Source organism: Lepus europaeus, chromosome 3, assembly GCF_033115175.1.
Source record: "Lepus europaeus isolate LE1 chromosome 3, mLepTim1.pri, whole genome shotgun sequence".
NCBI classification, from domain to species: domain Eukaryota; kingdom Metazoa; phylum Chordata; class Mammalia; order Lagomorpha; family Leporidae; genus Lepus; species Lepus europaeus.
In genome coordinates this window covers 144,905,080-144,920,065 of record NC_084829.1, presented here as the reverse complement: position 1 = coordinate 144,920,065, position 14,986 = coordinate 144,905,080, and the positions used below count along the sequence as shown (strand labels likewise).

Here is a 14,986-nt window from a genome sequence, read left to right as displayed (position 1 = left end):
CATTTCAGAGCATCTGGTTTGAGTCTCGCCTCCACTTCTGATCAGGCTCTCTGCTAATGGGAGGCAGCAGTTGATGGTCCAAGTACTTGGGTCCCTGCCATTCACTTGGGATACCGAGATGGTCCTGGTCCTGGTCCTGGTTTTTGGGGCATTTGGGTGTGAATTAGTAGATGGAAGATTTCTCTGTCTCTACCTCTTCCTCCCACCCACCCCATTTCTCAGTCATTCTTTCAAATAAATAAATGAATTAAATAAATACTCTTTTTAAAAAATCAGTAAGGTTAAAAGTGCTTTCCCACTGAAGAAGAAATTTTGCCTATTGCAATAAATCAGATAAAATATTGTCCTAGATTTATGAATGCTTAACTTTCTTGCTAAAGTTTTCACTTTGGACAGTCTAAATTTTGTGAGAGCACCTCAAAGATTCATTTGGCCTAAGACTCCTTGGAATGTATATATTCTCTTAAAAAGTATACTGGTTCCCAAAAGCTCACTGACTCACCTTCTCCCTCTACAATTATTCAAGGAATTTGCCATCTCTCACCATGCTGAGAGTGAAAAGCCAACCCAGAGATGCCTCTGTGCTCCTTCCCCCTACCCCCAATATTGGCCAGAAGCCAGCTGAGGAATTTGGGCTGGGCTCTCTGTTGACCACACAAAGAATTTCAATGTAAACCAAGGGGTGACTCCCACTATACCAAGCCTCCTGGGTTGAGGGCTCAGGAGCTCCTTCCTCTATGACCCCACAGTTCCCATAGCTTCTTAATAATTTGAAAAATCCCAACAGGCTTGGTCACTATTAAGGGGATAATTGTTTACAGCAATTGTTCTCAAACTAGCATATATCAGAATCATCTGGGAAAAACAAGTTGAGACTGTCAATCATGGGCTCATCTCTAGATTCTGTGTCAGTAGATCTAGAATGTGGCCCTGAACATGACTTTTCTTTCTCTTTTCTTTTTGTATTGAAGTACCCTAGGTAATTCTGATGCTTGTTGTCCACAGGTTATGCACTGAGATTCACTGGACTGGTTTGGGGACTTTCAAGAGTTTGGTGGAGTGGGGAGGAAGGAGTTGGTAAAGAGAGTAACAGAGCAGTCTAACAGCCACATGCCACATAACCACATTTTGGTCAGTGACTGATCACATATCCAACTGTGGTCCTGTAAGATTATAAAGGAGCTGAGAAATTCCTATTGCCAAGTGAACTCATTGCTGATGAAGAAGCAAAAGGAAAGGAAACTGCAGAGGAAGCAAAAGAGCTCCCAAGAAAATTCCCAGTGAAGGATGTAGTAGGAGCTTTAATAAGCCTCAAAAGGCTGCTTGAGAGGTATGAAAGCAGGGGCTGGTGTTGTCGCGCAGTGGGTTAAGTTGCCACTTCCACACTAGCATTCCATTTTCCAACTACTTCACTTCAGACCCAGATCCCTTCTAATAATCATAGCAAGGTAGTATATGATGGCCCAAGTGCTTGGGCTCCTACCACCATGTAGGAGACAGGGATGGCTTCTGGCTTCAGCCTGGCCCTGCACTGGCTACAGCAGCCATTTGGAAGAGAACCAGCAGATGAAAGATCTCTCTTTCTCTGTCCTTCTTCCTTTCCATTAAATAAATAATGCAAGTTTTCTTTGAAAAGCACGTGAAAACATAAAGCCCAAGACCGAAAGTTCTCATTAATGGAGAGGAATGTTCATGGTGCATTGTAGGTTTACAAGCAAATGAATGATGAAACAAAGCAAACTTCCACAGGGATATTTCTGGAAACATCCTCAATAAGAGCCTCAAGGTCCTTCAGGAGGTGTTGGGAAGAAGCCACTGTCATAGGAGGTGACCACTCTGTGTCACTGCCCCTGAAGACCCTCCAGGAGGACAGGATGTGGAGGTGGATGACAGTAATGGTGATACTGAACCTGTGCAGGCCTAGGCTAAAGTGTATTTGCATCTCAGCTATTCACAAAAAGTTTAAAAAGTAAAATATATAAATAAATAACATTAAATATAAAGATAATTGAAAATGAAAAAAAAAACCCTGGTGTTAAATTGGAAATTGCATAGAAAATTAATTAATTTTTTAAAAATATCATGTAGGATGTATGTCTTTAATGTGCTGTACACTGTTATTTAATGCTATAACTAGTACTCCAACAGTATTTTTCACTTTGTGTTGCTATGTGGGGGCAAACTGTTGAAATCTTTGCTTAATATATACTGAACTGATCTTCTGTATATAAAGAGAATTGAAAATGAATCTTGATGTGAATGGAAGGGGAGAGGGAGTGGGAAAGGGGAGGGTTGCGGGTGGGAGGGAAGTTATGGGGGGGAAGCCATTGTAATCCATAAGCTGTACTTTGGAAATTTATATTCATTAAATAAAAGTAAAAAAAAAAGCTTCTAGAATAAGGATATAAAGAAGATATGTTTGTACAGTTGTACGGTGTGTTTTAAGTGTTCTCACAAGTCAAAAAGTTGTTTTTCAAACTTAAAAATTGGGGCTGAAGCTGTGGAGTAGAAGGTAAAACTCCTGCTTGAGATTCCAGAATCCCATTTGGGGGCCAGTTCAAGTCCTGAGTGCTCCACATTCAATCCAGTTCCCTGACAATGTGCCTGGGAAAGCAGTGAAGACGGCCCAAGTCCTTGGGCCCCCGCACCCATGAAGGAGACCCAGAAGAAGCTCTTAGCTTCAGACTAAGCCCAGGTTTAGCCATTGCAGCCATTTGGGGATTGAATCAGCAGATGGAAGATTCTCTCTCTCTCTCTCTCTCTTTAACGATGACTTTTAAGTGAATAAAAATCTTAGGGAAAAAAGAAGTAAAGCTCAAAACAGGCTACATTGTCAAGAAAATAGATAAATAGAACTTAAAAATTTATAAAATAAATGTTACCCCCTAAACAGCACTCTGGCCTCAGAATCAGCCCTTAAGGCATTTGGACCTGCCTAAAAAGACCATGAGAGTATTTCATGCATGGAACTCTAAGACACTGTGGCAAAAAATGGCCTACTTGAAAGATCTTTGTGAATGAGATTCCAGTGGAAAGAAGGAGCCATCAAAGAAGGAGGTACCTTTCTCTGAAGGGAGGAGAGAACTTCCACTTTATTATGGCCCTGTCTAAATAACGTTGGAGTTTGTGGACTCAAGAGGCTTCCATAGCCTTGGCAGCTCATGACAAGAGCCTCAGGTGATCACTGATGTCATAAATAAGAGTGTCAACTGTTAAATCAACAACAGGAATCACTATGCACTTGCTCCCCATGTAGGACCTCTGTCCTTAATGAGTTGTACTATGAGAATTAACTGTAAAACTTGTCTTCAAAAGTATTTTACACTTTGGGTGTCTGTGTGGGTGCAAACTGGTGAAATCTCTACTTAGTACAGAGTTGATCTTCTGTATATAAAGATAATTAAAAATGAATCGTAATGAAGAATGGGATGAGAGAGGGAGCAGGAAGTGGGATGAAGTGGGGGTGGGAGGGCAGGTATAGGGGGAAGAACCACTACATTCCAAAAGCTGTACCTATGAAATTTACATTTATCAAATAAAAGCTTTCTAAAAATAAATTATGTTACAGTAAGATAAGGTTAATTTATCATTAAAGAAAGAACTTTTTTAAAAAATGATTTATTTATTTATCTGAAAGGCAGAGCCACAGAGAGGCAGAGCTGGGGGGTGGTTCTTCCATCTGCTGGTTCACTCCCCAAATGGCCACAATTGCCGGAGCTGTGCTGTTCAGAAGCCAGGAGCTAAGTGCCTCCTCTGGGCCTCCCATGTGGGTTCAGGGGCCCAAGGACCTGGGCCATCCTCCACTGCCTTCTCAGGCCATAATAGAGAGCTGGATCAGAAGTGGAGCAGCTGGGACTCGAACTGGCGCCCACATGGGATGCCAGCACCGCAGATGGTGGCTCCACCTACTACTCCACAGCGCCGGCCCCAGAAAGAACACTTTTTAATAAATGGAGTATAGCCTAAGTGTGCAGCATGTGTAAAGTGTGCAGCAGAGCACGATAATGTCCTGGGCCTTCACATTCCCTCAGCAGCTCACTCTCTGACTCACCCAGAGCAAGATCCAGTCCTACAAGCTCCATTCACGGTAAGTGCCCTATGCAGGCCACTTTCTTATATCTTTTATAGCATATTTTCTTAAAACTTTTTAAAAGTATTGATTGATTTTATTTGAAAGGCAGAGAGACAGAGACAAAGAAGGCAGAAAGAAATTTTCCATCTACTATTTTTTTTCCCCAAACACCTGAAATAGCTGGGGCTTGACCAGGCTAAAGTCAGGATCTGGGCACTCAATCCAGATCTCCCAACTGGGTGTCAGAGACAAACCTACTAGAGCCATCACCTGCTGCCTCCCAGGAAGCCAGAATCAGAAGCAGAGCTGAGATTTAAACCCAGGCACTCTGATACAGGACATCAAATACCTACCCCTAAATTATTTTTTAAAATTTAGCTATTTATTTGTTTGACAGAGAGATACAGAGATAGAGACAAATACAAAGATAAAGGGCGACAGAAAGGGTGCTCCCATCTTCACTCCCCAAATGCCCACAATGACTGGGACTGGGCTGGATTTGCATTGTACCATTTCTATATAGGAACATCCTCATAAACACAAAAATTTAACTCTTATGCTACAATTGTCTATAGAAATGTGCTGTAGGTTTGTAGCTTAGGAGCAATAGACTCTACTGTACAGCCCAGGTGTGTAGCAGACTGTACCATCTCGATTGGTGTTAAGTATACTCTATGATGTTCACACAAGGTCAACATCATGTAACAGCACATTTCTCAGAACGTATGCTGTTGTCAACTGATGCATGACTGTTTCACAAAATTGCTTTAACGCTCTGCAATGTTAAAGCCTAAAATTACAGGAAAGACTTGTATGTGTTAAGCTTTAGTTCTGGTCTGGAAAGCCATGGATGCCAGAGCTTAGCTATCTTTATTAGGCACCATTACTACACTGGTAACGGCTTACCCTCCCCTAACTTCCTAGGATAAAGGCTATTTTGTCTTCTTGCTGCCTGGTCAATGATTCCAAATGTTGAAGGGTCTTGGACAAAATATCAGCTTTCTGGGCCCATTCTGCTAGGCAAGGCTCTGGGTCAGACAAGGCGAGGGTGTTACAGAGGAGACAGTGCCTTGCAGACAAATGTGGTGGATGATGTGGTACCCAGATCTCATCAGGACCAAGACCCTCCTTCCTGCAGCTGCTGGGAAGTGTGGCTGTGGAAGGCTCTAGGCTTAGGGAACGCTGTTGACTGAATGGAGCGACTTAGCCCAAAGATAACGCCCTCTGTCTGGTGCAGCCCACCGTCACTTAGTCACTAGTCGCTTGAGGGAGCACAAATGCCCAGTTGAGGCTGCTTTCGCACAGGCACTATAGTCCAATTTCCCCTCTGCGCAGTCTTGCTTCCCTCCCTCCAAGCTACCATCCTCAGAACACTTCCCAGTAAACCTCCTGAACACACACACCTCAGTCAGGGGCTGTTTTCCAGTGGCTTAACCCAAGACACTGAACATAACCCTGTCAGTCAGATTCTGACAGAGTCCTGTCGCAGGCCTCGGCAGTTTACTTCTGGGGTAATGCGGGTGGGCACTTAATCTCTCTGTTTCCTTCCTTGTCTACAAAATGTGAATACAGGCGACAATAATAACAATGCATTTGTGCTCTGCCAAGCTGTAATGAGAATTAAAAGAGATCATACATATATGCTGGAGTACTTTGTAAATAAAGCTACACAACGTTGTCAGTTAGACTTTACTATGTATTACCACGCTATAATCAGGGATGAGGGGAGGACAAGGTGGGAAATGTAATAATATAAGATTCAGTGGACACACTACTTCCTACTTTATCTCAAAACAAAATAGAAAACCTGAAAGCCATGAGAAGAGACAAGCATCACTATTATGCCGAAACCAAAACAGAAGCCAGAACAATTCTTGTTCACTCTCATTTTCTATATGAAGACAGCAACAGAGAAATTTCCATTATTCCAAAAATCTGAAATTCACATTATTACCCAGTATGGCATACAACGTGTAATGGAATGTCACTTAACATCTTTGAACAAGGAAATAAGTAAAAGAGTTGGGTATGCATGATGGGAAATTATCCATTGAAAGGGGAGAAAAAAGAACATAAATTAAGCTTTAAAGCTTATTTAATTAGTTCTAGGAAGAGATAATTGGAAATTACCTTTTCTAAAACTATGAATTGTGTAGAAAATTATCAAATTATTGACCCTTGCAAAGAAGCTGGATGAGACTCACAAATAAGGTCTGGTATTAATAGACTCAGAAGGAGTGGCCCACAACTAACTTACTCTGACAGATGCTTTTATTATCAGCAAACGTCCCAGAATGGTTAGGTCTGGACCTCAGAGAAGATCTAAGAGAGCTCCCAACTTAGCGATTCTCTGCTCTCACGGAAACCACAGAATTGAGGAGGTAAGACAAACCCACATAAAATATCAACCAAACCCCTTTCCTTTCTTGCAATCTGAACACCAAATGAATTACAGATAGGCATTTAGGAATTAAAAATCAAGGGGCGGGGGCCTATGTTGTGGTGTAGTGGGTAAAGCCATGGCCTGCAACACCAGCATCTCATATGGGTGCTGGTTAGAAACTTGGCTGTTCCACTTCTGATCCAGCTCCCTGCTAATGGCCTGGGAAAAGCAGCAGAAGATAGTGTTTGGGTCCCTGCACCCATATGGGAGATTCAGAAGAGTCTTTTGGTTCCTGGCTTTGGCCTGGAACAGCTCCAGACTTTTAGGGAATGAACCAGTGGATGGAGGCTCTGTCTCTGTCTCTCCCTCTCTCTCTGTAACTCTGCCTTTCAAATAAATAAAATAAATCCTTAGAAAAAAAAATTGGCCGGTGCCGTGGCTCAACAGGCTAATCCTCCGCCTTGCGGTGCCGGCACACCAGGTTCTAGTCCCAGTTGGGGCGCCAGATTCTATCCCAGTTGCCCCTCTTCCAGGCCAGCTCTCTGCTATGGCCCAGGAAGGCAGGGGAGGATGGCCCAAGTCCTTGGGCCCTGCACCCGCATGGGAGACCAGGAGAAGCACCTGGCTCCTGGCTTCGGATCAGCGAGATGCGCCGGCCGCAGCGGCCATTGGAGGGTGAACCAACGGCAAAAAGGAAGACCTTTCTCTGTCTCTGTCTCTCTCTCTCACTATCCACTCTGCCTGTCCAAAAAAAAAAAAAAAAAAAAAAAAAAAGAAGTCAAGGAATACACCTGTGGGTTGGATTGTCCCAAGGACTTCATGTCACTTTCCTGTAACGGACAACTATAATATCAGGACCAAAGGAATTCACCCGAATGCCCCAAATAGAGAGAAGGCTCTGACCCCAAGATACTTGCCAAACTAAAATCAAGAGGACAACAGCTAGAGTGCGGTCAGTTTCACTTACTAAGTTCCCTGGCATTAGAGGCAGGAAAGGCAGATAAGGCACCTGCTTCAGGGTCAAACCAGAACAAAATGGACCCTCAATGGCAGACCAAAAGCATCTATCAGAGTAAGTTAGTCGTGGGCCACTGCTTCTGAGTCTATTAATACCAGACCATGTTTGTGAGTCCTGCAGTTGTTTTGATGCCTGCCTCTGTGTCATTCTCCCACCGTGTGACCCTACCCACACTCTGCCTGCCTCTCTCAGCCTATTTCTCTACAGACACTGAATGTGTCTAAGAAACACAAAGAGCTCTCAGTGCGTCGGAGGGGTGGTAACCAAGACAGCTCTGTGGACCCAAATATTGAAGCTCTGTGAACCTTCAGACACCATGAGTCTCCAGTAAAGTGCTCCAATTCCCAGGAGAAAATTGGGACTTATTCCAGGTTCATTCCTAGATCATATATTTCTTAGGGCACAGGTCGGGTGAGGGGTGCCCTGCAGCACACACAGTATGGTCACTGGGAGGCCATCTAATGTGTTGGGGCTATTCCTGTATGAGGATCAAGTAAGCGACCCCAAATCGAGTTTATCACAATGTTTAAGACTCCATTCTTTCTTTCCTTCTTTCTTTCCCCCCTCCCTCTCCTCCCTCCCTCCCTCCCTCCCTCCTTCCTTCCTTCCTTCCTTCCTTCCTTCCTTCCTCCCTCCCTCCCTCCCTCCCTTCCTTCCTTGAGACAGCGTATCATAGCAGAGTGGTTCAGAATGCAAGCTCTGGAGCCAGGTGCTTACCAACACTACATCTTCTTCACCTGTCAAGATGACTAATTAGAGAACGGACATCATAGGATTACAATGAGCAAAAAACTTAATCCACATAGTGAGCCTCGGATTGTGCCAGTACATAATAAACACTCAATGAATTTAAGCTACCACTATTATTCATTTGAAAAGTTTTAATGAGCACTGTGCCACATACCATTTCAGCTCCTCATCACCCTTTAGCCCAAACACAGTCTTCCATCCTCTTAGTAGGGTATTTCTTTCCTAGTCATTGATGAGAAATGTGTCATCTTAAATTGTCCCCCCTTTTTAAAGATTTATTTATTTATTTGAAAGAGTTACACACAGAGAGAAGGAGAGACAGCAAAAGAGAGGTCTTCCATCTGGTGGTTTACTCCCCAATTGGCCTCAATAGCTGGAGCTGTGCCGATCCAAACTCAGGAGCCAGGAGCTTCTTCCAGGTCTCCCAGGTGGGTGCAGGGGCCCAAGGACTTGGGCCATCTTCTATTGCCTTCCCAGTCCATAGCAGAGAGCTGTATCTGAAGTGGGGCATCCAAGGCTTGAACCACCGCCCATATGGGATGCCGGCACTGCAGGTGGTGGCTTTACCCGCTACATCACAGCACCGGCCCCAAATGCCTCCTTTCTAAATCTGGTTTCCTCCTATTAAACATCTGTCTGCTTCTTCCCTCTTCTCCACTTCTCATTGTCATTGCCTGCATTTGTGTCTGAAATATCACAATAATCTCCACTTTGTCTCCCTAAGCCAACGTCACCCTCATCTATTCTTTGTTTTAAAAATACATATCTGATATTATCATTCACTCAGAGGCCTCTATAGGAAAAAATCCCAGCTCCTAGCTGGCACATTGGGACTTTGTGATCTAGCCCTATCTGTCTCCCCAGCTTCATCCTCCAGCCCACTCCCAACCCTCTCCCTGTGCCCAAACTGACCTTATTTCACCCCTCAGTTCTTTCCACTGGGGTGCCATCCCCTCCATCTGCCTGACAATTCCTCCTCATACATTAAGGTTTATTATTGAATCAATAAATACTTCCTACCACTTCTCAAAAGTCAAGCCTGTGCCTAGTTCAGGAATGTCAGCGATAATAACACATTTATTCCTTTCTTTCTCATAGGAAAAGTAACTTTCAGGCTCTCCAGGGAGAAATAACTATTGAAATTAACATAAAGTTGTCTCAAATTTAGCACAGGTTCTTTTACTAGTTGTGTCTCTTACAGGGTTGGGGAAAATTTTATATGCTTTGGCAACAAAGCCAAAGCACCTCAGCAGATTTCAATCCCAACAGTGAATGGTGAGGATGGATTTTCTCAGTTTGACTCACACAGCCATAATGTGTTAGGAAAGGCTGATTTGACCTATGGTAGTCTCCCCTGGCCAAAGGGGATACATTGCAAGAGCCATAGAGGATACATGAAATTGAGTACAGTGTTGAACCCTGTATGTGCTATGTTTTGTTTCCTATACAGATGCTTCTCAGCTTACAATGGGGGTTACATTCTGATAAACTCATGGCAAGTTAAAAATATTGTTAGGTGGAAAATGTTTTTAACATATCCAACCTACCCCACATCCTGGCTTAGCAACACATACGCTGCTGAGCCTCAGTCATTTCCCTTTGACTCAGTCATTTCCCTGGCTGACTGGGAGCTGGGCTGATGGCTGCTGCTCAGCCTGGAGAGACAGGATCATACGATCTGAAAGATCAAAATTCAAAATTCAAAGTATGGTTTCTACAGGAAAGACCCATGTGTGGAAGACCCATGGCAAAGTCAAAATATTCCAAGTTGAACCATTGTTAAGATGGGGATCATCTCTATAGATGTGCCTATAACAGTTGATTTATATATTAGGTGCCATACAAGGATAACAATAGTGAGCAGTAAAATAGACCAATTATAATAATATACTGTAATAAAAACTTATGTGAATGTTATCTCTCAAATTTTTGATTATTTCTGGAATTTTCCATGTAACACTTTTGGACCTTCACTGACCCAAAGTATCTGAGACCACAGAAAGAAAATACAGATTTGGGGTATGTGGAGGGCACTATTATATAAAGACACTACTCAGGGGCTGGCACTGGTGCAGCAGGTAAAACCACTGCCTGCAGTGCCAGCATCCTATGTGGGTGCCGGTTTGAGTCCTGACTGGTCCACCTCCAATCCATCTCCCTTGTACTCATGTGGGAGACCTGGATGATGTTCCAGGCTCCTGGCTTTGGTCCTATCCAGCCACAGCCATTGCAGCCATTTGGTGAGTGAACAAGAGGAGGGATCTCTCTCTCTCTCTCTGTGTATGTGGATTCCCCTCCCCTCCATAACTCTTTCAAATAAATCTGGAAAAAAAAAAAAAACAACCCACTACTCAGAAATTTGCTTCAATGTAGTGTTAAGAAGTTATAGTTCATTAATTATTCACTCTGTTTTCAAAAGATATATAACTAAAAGTGCCTGTGATCATCCAGTGGTGATAATAATCTGGGCTTATTTTTACATGGTTATTAAATTAACAGGATATATGGAGGCCAGTTCTGTGACATAGTGGGCTAAGCCTTCACCTGCAGCACTGGCATCCCATGTGGGTGCCGGTTCACATTCTGGCTGCTCCTCTTCCGATCCAGTTCTATGATTAAGGCCTGGGAAAGCAGTGGAAGATGGCCCAAGTGCTTGCGCCCCCACGCCCATATGGCAGATCTGAAGGAAGCTCCTAGCTCTTGGCTTTGGATCAGCCCAGCTCCAGCTGTTGCAGCCATTTATGAAGTGAACCAACAGGTGGAAGACCTTTCTCTCTGTCTCTCTGTAACTCTGCCTCTCAAATAAATAAATAAAATATATTTTTTTTTTGACAGGCAGAGTGGACAGTGAGAGAGAGAGACAGAGAGAAAGGTCTTTCTTTTCCGTTGGTTCACCCTCCAATGGCTGCCATGGCCGGCGCAGCACGCTGATCCGAAGCCAGGAGCCAGATGCTTATTCTGGTCTCCCATGGGGTGCAGGGCCCAAGCACTTGGGCCATCCTCCACTGTACTTCCGGGCCACAGCAGAGAGCTGGCCTGGAAGAGGGGCAACCGGACAGAATCCGGCGCCCCAACTGGCACTAGAACCCGGTGTGCCGGCACCGTAAGGCGGAGGATTAGCCTAGTGAGCCACGGTGCTGGCTTAAATAAAATCTTAATAATAATAGGAAATGTGGTTAATTCAAACAACTTAAAATCATGCCTCTCTAATTAATATATATTAAATCTTTTATTAAATGAAGAATAAGCTCTCTACAATTAGATGGCTAAACTTAAAACCCTCTTTGTTCCCCCAGCAATGACCCAGTCTATTCCAAATCACAGATCTGAGGAAATAACACTCATGTTGGGACAGAAACTATGCTGGGCGTAGATAGATCATGGTGCTCATCTCATTATATTGGATTTTCCAGTGTATTTGTTGGCCTTCCATGCATCTCTAAGGATCCTGTCCTTCCACGGCTGTATAACCAGAGCTCAGGGAGGAGCTAGCACAGAGAAGGGGCTTGGTAACTCTTTGCTCGGGGCTGGCTGTTTCTCTTCTCTCCTGTGTGCTGGGTCAGTGCACAGCCACTTCCTACATCTGCTACTCAGTTGCAGTGGGACCTGTCAGCTTAACCTTTGTATTTCTCAGCTCCAACTGGCATCACATTTTGTGTGTGGTTTTAGCACTACTTCAGTAAAGCCCAACTGTCTGAAATACTTTTATCTCAGAAAGGGATTTATAATCATTTTGTTAAATGACATGTTGTTAAACGAGCATTTGTGCCATAAAGTGAAACTAGAAAAACAGTTACTGAATAATGAAATTCGTTGTCTTGTGGCAGTGGGCATTTAGCCTAGAAGATTAAGACACCTGTGTACCACATTCCAGTGCCTGGGTTCCCAGCTCCTGCTCCTGAGCCCTCGTTTCTGCCAAAGCAGCTGGTAGCAGGCAGATTCAAGTAACTGTGTTCCTGCCACCGCCGTGGGAGTCCTGGATTGAGTTCCTCTGGCTTTGACCCAGCCCCGACCATTGTGGGCGCCTGGGGAGTGAACCAGCAGATGGAAGCGCTCTCTCCGGCTCTCTTTCTCTCTCTCTCCCCTCTCTTTCTCCCCCCTCCCTCCCTCGTCCTCTGAAATTAAAAAATAAAAAAATCCTTTTCTTGGGCGTCTACGGTAAAGCACGCGATCTCCATGGCTATCTTAGAGCAGCCCAAATGACCCTGGCTGATGTGTGGCCCCGACCGACCGGAGCTCTAGGAAACTGAAAACTGGAATTGTCACTTGGGACACCGCCTGCCCCAGTTTGGCTGCGCATACATTTCACATCTGTATGGTTAAAGACAGACGGAGCAAACCTCACGTTTCAAAAGTTAGTTAAGGAAGTCTCACAATTAACAGAGCAGCCCTGTGACTCATTTTTGGAGACCCGTGTGGAAATAACAACTCCTCCCTTAGCTGAGAAACGGCTTCTGCACGGGCCTGCGCAGCGCGGCTCCTGGTGAGGGTCCTCTGGGCGCCGCCAGCCAGTGAATTCACTCCGGGGCAGCCTCTGCCTGCGTGCTGTGAGAAAGTCGCGAGCGCTTGCCAGGAACCGCCTCAGCGCGATCATTTGGTCCGCATTTCTTGGCTCCTGAGTCACGCTGTCAAGTTCAAGTCAAGAGGTCCTCATTCTGTTTTTGAGAAAGTGCACCCCACTAGGAAGTGCGCCGTTTTATCAGGCCGAAGTAATGTCCCCACATTCACAAAAGTGGGGTGGGTGGATCCTTGAAGAAGGCAGACAACAGGTGTCTCTGAGATAATGCCCACTAAATTCTCAGTCCCTCGCCTTGGAAAAACGAAATAAATAAGAACCAACAAGCCATTGCGCTCCATGCGAGAAACCCAGTGTGGCGTCCCTAAGGGCCAGGAAGCGAGGGGTGGACCAGGGCCAGACCCGAAAACCTGGGCCCAGCATCCTGTCGCCGGGCAAGCGAGCGTCCTCTCCCGCCCTCCTTGGGCCCACATCCCCAGTTCCCCGCGTTCGGGACAGACAAGGAGACCCAAGCAGGAAGGAACGAACCTGGACCCGGGGCGACCGTGCGAGCTAAGAAGGCACTCTCTTACCCGAGCGCCGGCTCCGCGCTGGGCGCCGGGACGCAGAGAAAACCTGTTGCGCGCCTCCCCGCGGCTCGGCTCCCGCCGCCTCCCGCGCCCGAGGCTGGGCTCAGCCGCCGCCTCCCGAGCTCCGCGCCGCCGAGGCCGCATCTGGGCGCCGCCGGCTCGGCCCCCGACACTTCGCAAGAGCCCACGGCTGGGATCGAGGCCCCGCCCCGGGACGACAGCGCGGAGGCGCCGCGTCCACCAGCTGCCCGCGCGCAGGTTCCCGCCCCGCCCGCTGCCCGTGCGCCCCGGGCTGCCCGGAACCTGGGGCTCGCGCGCGCCTGCGGTGCGCCGCCGGGCGCTCCCGTGAGGTCGGGGTCATTGGCCACCCGAAGCCATCTCTGTCCCCCGCCTTCCTCTGGGCCCCTGCGGGAAGCGCCGGACTTTCCCGGGGAAACCCCGCGGCTCTGGTGACATTTGCAGCAGGGTGCGTTTCCGTGGCGAGGACGCTTGAAGCGAATTCTGAGCGTGGGTGTGGCCGCCAGAGGATGGCTGAGACCCACGAGGCAGGTCACACGATGGCTGGGCACTGGCTTTCCAGAACCCACGCCGACCAGCGCCCTTCAAACCTGTGCCAACGCCAGCTTGAGTTCATTCATTCACTGAGGAGTCGGGGACACTACCATGGCCAAAATATTGCCAAGCCTCTGACGTCTTTGTGGGAATAGGTAAGCAGATACTGTGCGTGTGTATTGTGGAAGGCGGTGAGAAGTACCTTGAAGACCGAGGCTGAGGCCTAAAGGTAAGAAAAGTGTTCATTAAACACTCATACACACACAATAAATAAATAAGGGCCAGCGTTGTGGCACAGCAGGTTAGCCGCCTGCAGCACCCGCAGCCCATATGGATACTGATCGGGGCTCCAGCTGCTCCACTTCCTGTCGAGCTCCCTGCTAAGGCACCTGGGAAAGCAGCTGAAGATGGCACGAGTCCTTGAGTTCCTGCACCTGTGTGGGAGACCCAGGTGAAGCTCTGGGCTTATGGCTTCAGACCGGCCCAACTCTGGCTAGTGCAGCCGTATGGGGAGTGAACCAGAGAATCTAGCGCTCGCTCTCTCTCTCTCTCTCTCTCTCTCTCTCTCTCTCTTTCTCTCCCCCTCTCAAATAAATATTTTAAATAAAGAAAGAAACAAAGAAATGAACCAAAATCCCACAACGATGGGAGAATGTAAAAAAAATGGGAAGCAACCAAATGCATTTCCCAAAGGCCAAAGCTTGAATGGTTTGAGCAAGAAAATAAACATCATTTAAAGATGGCACATTTCTGAGAACTGCCTTATTAGTTGATGTGCTGCTTGTGCAAACATCAAAGGGTACTTACACAAACCTACGTAGCAGTCTCCTGCTCAGCCGGTCTGTGTTGTATAGTGACTATGGTATATGGGGTCTGTCCTTAGCCCAGTGGTCCTTACACAGGTGTGACTGTAGTATTGGAGTATAGCCCAAGATAAATATATCCATGAGTCCACATTAGTATACATGAATGATCCCACAAATAAGTGCAAGAGAAGAGACAAAGCCTCCAAATAGAACTGCAAACAGTTTATGTAGGTGGTCCATCGTCACAGAAGAGAAGCACCAACTCTCCACTCTGTTAGTGTGAACTGTGCTTAGTGATTTCCTCTTAAAAAGACAAAAAC

The 14,986-nt window shown here is 46.1% G+C and overlaps 1 protein-coding gene and 1 long non-coding RNA gene across 7 annotated transcripts in view; one reads left to right on the top strand and one right to left on the bottom strand.

Moving 5' to 3' along the window:
* The window catches only part of STX11 (syntaxin 11), a 58,420-nt gene extending 45,001 nt beyond the window's left edge, over nucleotides 1-13,419 (bottom strand). For 3 of the 6 annotated variants that reach the window (XM_062186874.1, XM_062186868.1, XM_062186871.1), the window contains exon 1: nucleotides 13,312-13,405. The gene's annotated coding sequence lies outside the window, so the exon portion shown is untranslated. Of the gene's footprint in view, nucleotides 1-13,267 lie in introns of all 6 variants that reach the window. The other 3 variants (XM_062186869.1, XM_062186870.1, XM_062186872.1) reach the window with 3 other exon arrangements.
* A 253-nt stretch (nucleotides 13,420-13,672) lies between these two features.
* LOC133757144 (uncharacterized) overlaps nucleotides 13,673-14,986 on the top strand; it is a 91,663-nt gene continuing 90,349 nt past the window's right edge. Inside the window, exon 1 of the long non-coding RNA XR_009865570.1 lies at nucleotides 13,673-14,089. This is a non-coding gene — a long non-coding RNA (uncharacterized LOC133757144). The remainder of the gene's footprint in view (nucleotides 14,090-14,986) is intronic.